General features: G+C 41.7%; 1 long non-coding RNA gene across 1 annotated transcript; it reads right to left on the bottom strand.

The window, feature by feature from the left end:
* Positions 1-2,868: 2,868 nt before the first annotated feature.
* On the bottom strand, positions 2,869-3,822 carry LOC121866713. Its single transcript, XR_006089010.1, has 3 exons — positions 3,771-3,822; positions 3,241-3,612; positions 2,869-3,082 (listed from the first exon to the last, which is right to left on the bottom strand). It is a non-coding gene; the product is annotated as an uncharacterized LOC121866713 (long non-coding RNA).
* Between the last annotated feature and the right edge of the window lie 2,588 nt (positions 3,823-6,410).

Genomic DNA, 6,410 nt, shown 5'->3' with positions numbered 1-6,410 from the left:
TGGATTTGGAGAAGCAAAGCATGATGTTGTAGAAAACGGGATGTCATAGAAAACGGTAGTTTTGGAGCCAGAGAAATTTCCCATTTTCTTTGATGGTTTCCCATTTTCTCCAAGTGAACAGAAAACGGGATTTTTTTCAAATTCACTATCTTATTATTAAGATAGGCTCCAGCCATCCCTTCTTTTTTTTAATAAGTTTTTTTAGAGTGTTTATTGAGCAACAAAGGTGATTTTTCAACTGAAAGAAAGTAGTTATTCCAAATTAGTTTTAAGTTAGTATTTTATGTTTTGTTTGCAAACTGACTTTAACCATATTGTCAATACTGACAATTATGTCAGTACCAACAATAGGTTTAGTCATAAAGCTCTCTCGACACAGATATCGTGTCTATGGACTAGTCGTGTGATAGATCGACAATGTCCGAGCTTTTGTTTGCAAACAAACATCAAAACACCAACTCACAACCAATGAGGAATAACTACTCTCTCAGTTGAAAAATCACCTTTGTTGCTCAATAAACACTCTAAACAACACCACATGTGTTCCCGTGTACCTGTCAGAAAAGGGAGAAACAAAAACAGCATTACAAGTCAAATTATTCAACACATTAACTAATCTCAATGCATTTCAACATCTTTTTTACTTTACATATAATCATATTACATCAATGATGCGTTTCAACATCTTTACTTTACTTTACATATAATCATATTACATCAATGATGCATTTCAACATCTTTACTTTACTTTACATATAATCATATTATCTCAATGATGCGTTTCAACATCTTTACTTTACTTTACATATAATCATATTACATCAACTAAACTCAATGATGCATTTCAACATCTTTACTTTACTTTACATATAATCATATTACATTAACTAATCTCAATTCTTCACACATTACCTTCATCTTCTCATGTCGCTCCACTTCTTCTGGTGCCTAATCACTTGTCGTCGTCATCTTCTACCTTATGTGTCACTCAAAATGCACATCAGGCAATAAAGAAAACACAAAATTCAACTCAAATACATATATTCTATACACTTAGCAATATAATACAGTACAGTACATCATCTTCATAGGGACAACACCTATGCATTCACAGAACATCATCTTCTCGGCTCCATACACCCAGGACAACGGCTAGAAGTTCACGCGACAGCTATACATTCACTGGACACCAGCTTCTCGGCTCCATACACCCCGGTCAATGGGACGACGGCTATACGTTCACAGGACATCATCTTCTCCCCTCACTGGTACCACGGCTATTAGGTTCACAGGACATCTTCTCGGCTCCAGTCACGACACCTATACCTTCACAGGACATCATCCTCTCGGCTCCATACACCCCGGTCACTGGAACACAGGACATCTTCTCTGCTCCAGTCACAGGGACAACAGCTATACATTCACTGTACACCATCTTCTCGGCTCCATACACCCCGGTCACTAGAACCACGGCTATTAGGTTCACATGACATCTTCTCGGCTCCAGTCACAGGGACGACGGCTAGAAGTTCACGGGACATCTTCTCGGCTCCAGTCACAGAGACGACAGCTATACATTCACTGGACACCATATTCTCGCCTCCATACACCCCGGTCACAAGGACAACGGCTAGAAGTTCATGGGACATCTTCTCAGCTCCAGTCACAGACACCTATACATTCACTGGACACCATCTTCTCGGCTCCATACACCCCAGTCAATGGGACGACGGCTATACGTTCACAGCACGCCTTCTTCTCGGCTCCAGTCACAGGGACGACGGTTATACTTTAACAGGACATCATCTTCTCGGCTCCTTACAGCGACTTGACTTCGCCCCGTCGCTTCAATCTGAAACCGACAAAACACAACAATGGAGGTCAACTCGTAATGGCCTTTTCTATCAAATGCATTATACCTACGAGGCAGTGCACCCGTCGGCTTCGTCACTCGGGAAACTCTTCATGGTGCTCTTCTTATACTACCTACAATATACACTTCACGGCCACACTTCTAGGCAAACTATCATTTCCCATTGCTCAAATAATTCACCCACAAAAACACTATCTCTTGGTATGGAGCAACCTCCGCGGTTATTCCCGGCTCCGTCGTCGACGTGCCTCTTCCTTTCTTCGTAACCGCCGAGGTAAATGCACAATACTTGGTCATCTCCTTCCTTACTCTTACCACGAGGAACATACCCTACACCACTCGCTCCACTGAAAAAAAAACATCCATAATAAACACCATTCCAAAAAGTGTTCATGCATCCACTCTCCTTCACGATCAACAACACTCTCTTAGACATATCTACCAAAACCAAATTGCTTCCTTTTAAACCGCTACAAATACCAACATACACATACTCTACTACAAACCATTCACCAAGGCTAGTACCAATCATTACACAGCCTCCAGTGTGTAACAACAATACTAGCCTGCTACCAACTAACTTCTATACAATTACAATACATACCCACAACAAATTCACCTTTCATCTTAACCAAATTCAAACAAACGCTTCCTCTTTAACACAAACAATCGGCTCCTTACCCTTTCGCTCCCATCTCCGTCGCCGAATAACCACTGGCTCTTCCACCATCACTGCCGCTTACCACTCCAATCCGGCCTAAAAAAACAAACACATCAACACATTAGTTCCCCCACAACAATTCATAAACCTTTCACGCCCTAAACCGCTCCAACGCCACTCACCAATTATATATATATGCCTCTACACTAGTCCCAACATTTCTATTACCTGCTACATCCATTCTCCACATATACTAATCCAAAACTAACCTACAATTTACATCACTATACACGTCTTCCAACAATTACATTATACTCAATTTCTTACAACTAAATTCACTATGACCCTAAACTATCACAAACAATTCACGATGCACCACACCACACTACTTATCTTAAACAACTGCCGCCACTGCTGCTACCGCCGCCGCCCCTGCTGCTGCTGCTTCTTCTCCTCAACACAGTCCATTGCACAGCCCCATACATGTAGTAGTCCACCCTTTCTCCAACCTGGTTACGGCACTACCCACCACCACTCCATCCTCAAACCTGAAAAACAGAAACCTTTCACACAACCTCCATAATGCACCATGCTTATTTCTCCCAACTTTAAACATCAATGGGTACTGCTACCCGAAAAAACTCCTATATCACTTGCCTCTTATAACAAACTTTACCTACAACTTTCAAATACAATAACAACTCACCTTCAAATAATACATTGCACAATTTCACATCACCGTATCCAGTGTCGACGCGCTCCTCCACCACCAACATGAAAACAAAAAACAATACGTCAATGTTACAAATGCTCTACTCTTCAAATTATAACAAAGTATACGTACAACTTCAATAACAATACTTACACCTTTACTGCCTCTCATTTCCAACATTCAGTCGAGCGTTAATGTCCCTCTGGATTATCACACACCAATCACGTCTTCTGGACTTCAACAACTACCACCGCTGCTGCTGCTTCTTCTCCTCAACACAGTCCATTGCACAGCCCCATACATATAGTAGTCCACCCTTTCTCCAACCTGGTTACGGCACTACCCACCACCACTCCATCCTCAAACCTGAAAAACATAAACCTTTCACACAACCTCCATAATGCACCATGCTTATTTCTCCCAACTTTAAACATCACTGGGTACTGCTACCCGAAAAAACTCCTATATCACTTGCCTCTTATAACAAACTTTACCTACAACTTTCAAATACAATAACAACTCACCTTCAAATAATACATTGCACAATTTCACATCACCGTATCCAGTGTCGACGCGCTCCTCTCCACAATTCGCCCATATTCCTCCACCACCAACATGAAAACAAAACGTCAATGTTACAAATGCTCTACTCTTCAAATTATAACAAAGTATACGTACAACTTCAATAAACAATACTTACACATTTACTGCCTCTCATTTCCAAAATTCAGTCGAGCATTAATGTCCCTCTGGATTATCACACACCAATCACGTCTTCTGGACTGCAACAACTCCTGTACAAAACAATTACCACATCAATAACCACGACCAAAGTCCCTCTTCATTTTCATATCAAACACACCCCACCTTCAACCACTTAACAGTATACATTACCTTTTAGCACATGCTGCACAGGGCGACTGGTTACAACACTTGGCTCCTTTCCAACATCGACTTCTCCCCCACCTCTGGATGGCGACCATACGTCCTCTTGGTTAGTCGATACAGTCAACACAACACTATATTCTACTCTAACATTTTTCGATTTCTCATTATCACACTTTTTGAGAATGGGAGGGGCCGAGGGGCATCCCCCCTTATTCCCATGCAAGGTGAAGGGCACAAGCGCCTACACCGCCCAACTAGGCAGCATGCCAACTTTGTGCTTGCCTAAAGGATCATAGCATTTTATGTCAAGAGCATACAACCCTCCAGTCTTTAACATTTTGTCGGCTAGCTCCGACGACTTTCCCCAGATACGAATTCGCAACTTTCGATTTACAACTGGTACCTACTTTACTGCTAGGTCAACAGGGACACAGGGGGTCTAGGAAGTGTGTCCAACCCACTTTCCACCGGCCCGGGAATCGAACCCGAGACGTCCCGCTTGCGAGGCGAGAGCGGTACCGCTCTACCGCCGGCACCCCCACTTCGGCTGTGACCCCTTGTGAGGCGGGCGTCAGTCAGCTATGGGTACGGTTCCTCGACTAAGTAGTGCCCTTTCACAGGTTTATACACCTCACTTATGTCTCCCCGTGCCCATCTCTAGGCACTTTTGGGTGCACTAGAGAACCGAGGACCACCACCAGACCCCAACCTGAAAAAAAAAGGTCATTCGTTATCCATTTATCAAATCTTTCTCACTACTATATAATAAACTCAACTTATCAAAACTCATTTACATTTTCTTTAATCTACAGCCGAGGCACAAAATTCAACATTTTAAACTTAACATGACCAAACTCAAGCCACAATCATTTATTTTAATGTCAACTTTTAACATTTCTATTGCTCTACGGCACAAGACCAAAAATCAATTGAAAATTTAACAACTCTTTTACAAACTTCAACGTCACTTACCCTCACTATTCCCCTAGTCTACCTCAAAAAAATACCGGCTCCTTCCACCTCCAACAACAACAACCTGAAAAAAGCATTTATTACCTAACCAATAAAACTTACACTAATTCTCAATACAAATATATTAGCCATGAACCACTTCTCAATTTTCATATTACAGCTACAACTTCTCTTTAGTCAAACACAACTACACCTTCCATTTTAAATACCATATTGACGAATTCCTCACCGCAAGTGTAGACGCGCTAGCCATCACCTACAAACTTAGACCACGTTCTCTTCTCTATTCCACAGTATAAGCCTTCCGTACACCTGCAATAAAAGGCATCAACCTTCAAAATTTACAACAAACTAGTCAAAATTAATTAAACAAAAGCACATACACAATAACAATTAAGAACACTCTAGTCTGCGTATAAAACTAACAGACGACAACAAAATACGACCATAAACACACACAACCGAGAGTGTAGTACCATTATATAGCCTCCAGTATATAACAGCACAAACACAACACCCATTCAACAATTTCATTCACCTAAACTCCAAATTCGGGGTCTACCTCTGTGCCGGTCACGTCTCTGCAAAAATCAACCTTTCCCACGCTAGTTGGCTCCAACTTAACGCTCATGCGGCAGCCCACTGCGACTTCCTTGCGGTTGCTATTTTCTGAAAATAAACTACTACAAAATCTTAAAAAAACACCCACTACAAAACTCTCATTAATACAATTTTCTTCACTATTTAACCAAATATACCAACATATCTTAACTTCCCATGACTTTAAATAACAAGGATTATTTTATTACAAAAAAATTCTACCTTTCCCTTAATCATTTTCCTAAAAGTCATACAACCCAAAACACATCCACCAATCACAATCACCTTTACATACAGCCTAAGTATTCACAAGTAAAATTGCGAGCACGAGACCCAGGGTCAGTTAGATGCATCTTTAGCTGACTACATTCAAAACGTTCGACTTTACTTTTATCCTCTTCGCCACTGATCGGCTTGTTAGCCGCTTGGTCACGTCTCTTTTCCTTTATATTCTTCACCAAAAGGTCAGCTCGCTAGCTGCCCGGGCAATCGGTCACGCACTGTTGTCAAATACTGGGCATGCACCGGCTCCTCAATGTACCTGAACCCGCTCCAGTGTTGGTCAAGTCTTCTCTTCAAAGAGCTCACACTCGATGCCGTCACAACACTCTGGTAGATTGTTCCAACAATTTACAACCCTCACTCCGAAAAAGTTGGCCCTCACGATTTTCCGGCTTCTTCAATCTTGAGCTGTGACCCCTTGT

The sequence above is a fragment of the Homarus americanus genome, unplaced genomic scaffold (genome assembly GCF_018991925.1).
Source record: "Homarus americanus isolate GMGI-L3 unplaced genomic scaffold, GMGI_Hamer_2.0 scaffold20991, whole genome shotgun sequence".
Taxonomy (NCBI): Eukaryota; Metazoa; Arthropoda; class Malacostraca; order Decapoda; family Nephropidae; genus Homarus; species Homarus americanus.
This window is presented reverse-complemented; position numbering and strand designations above follow the sequence as displayed.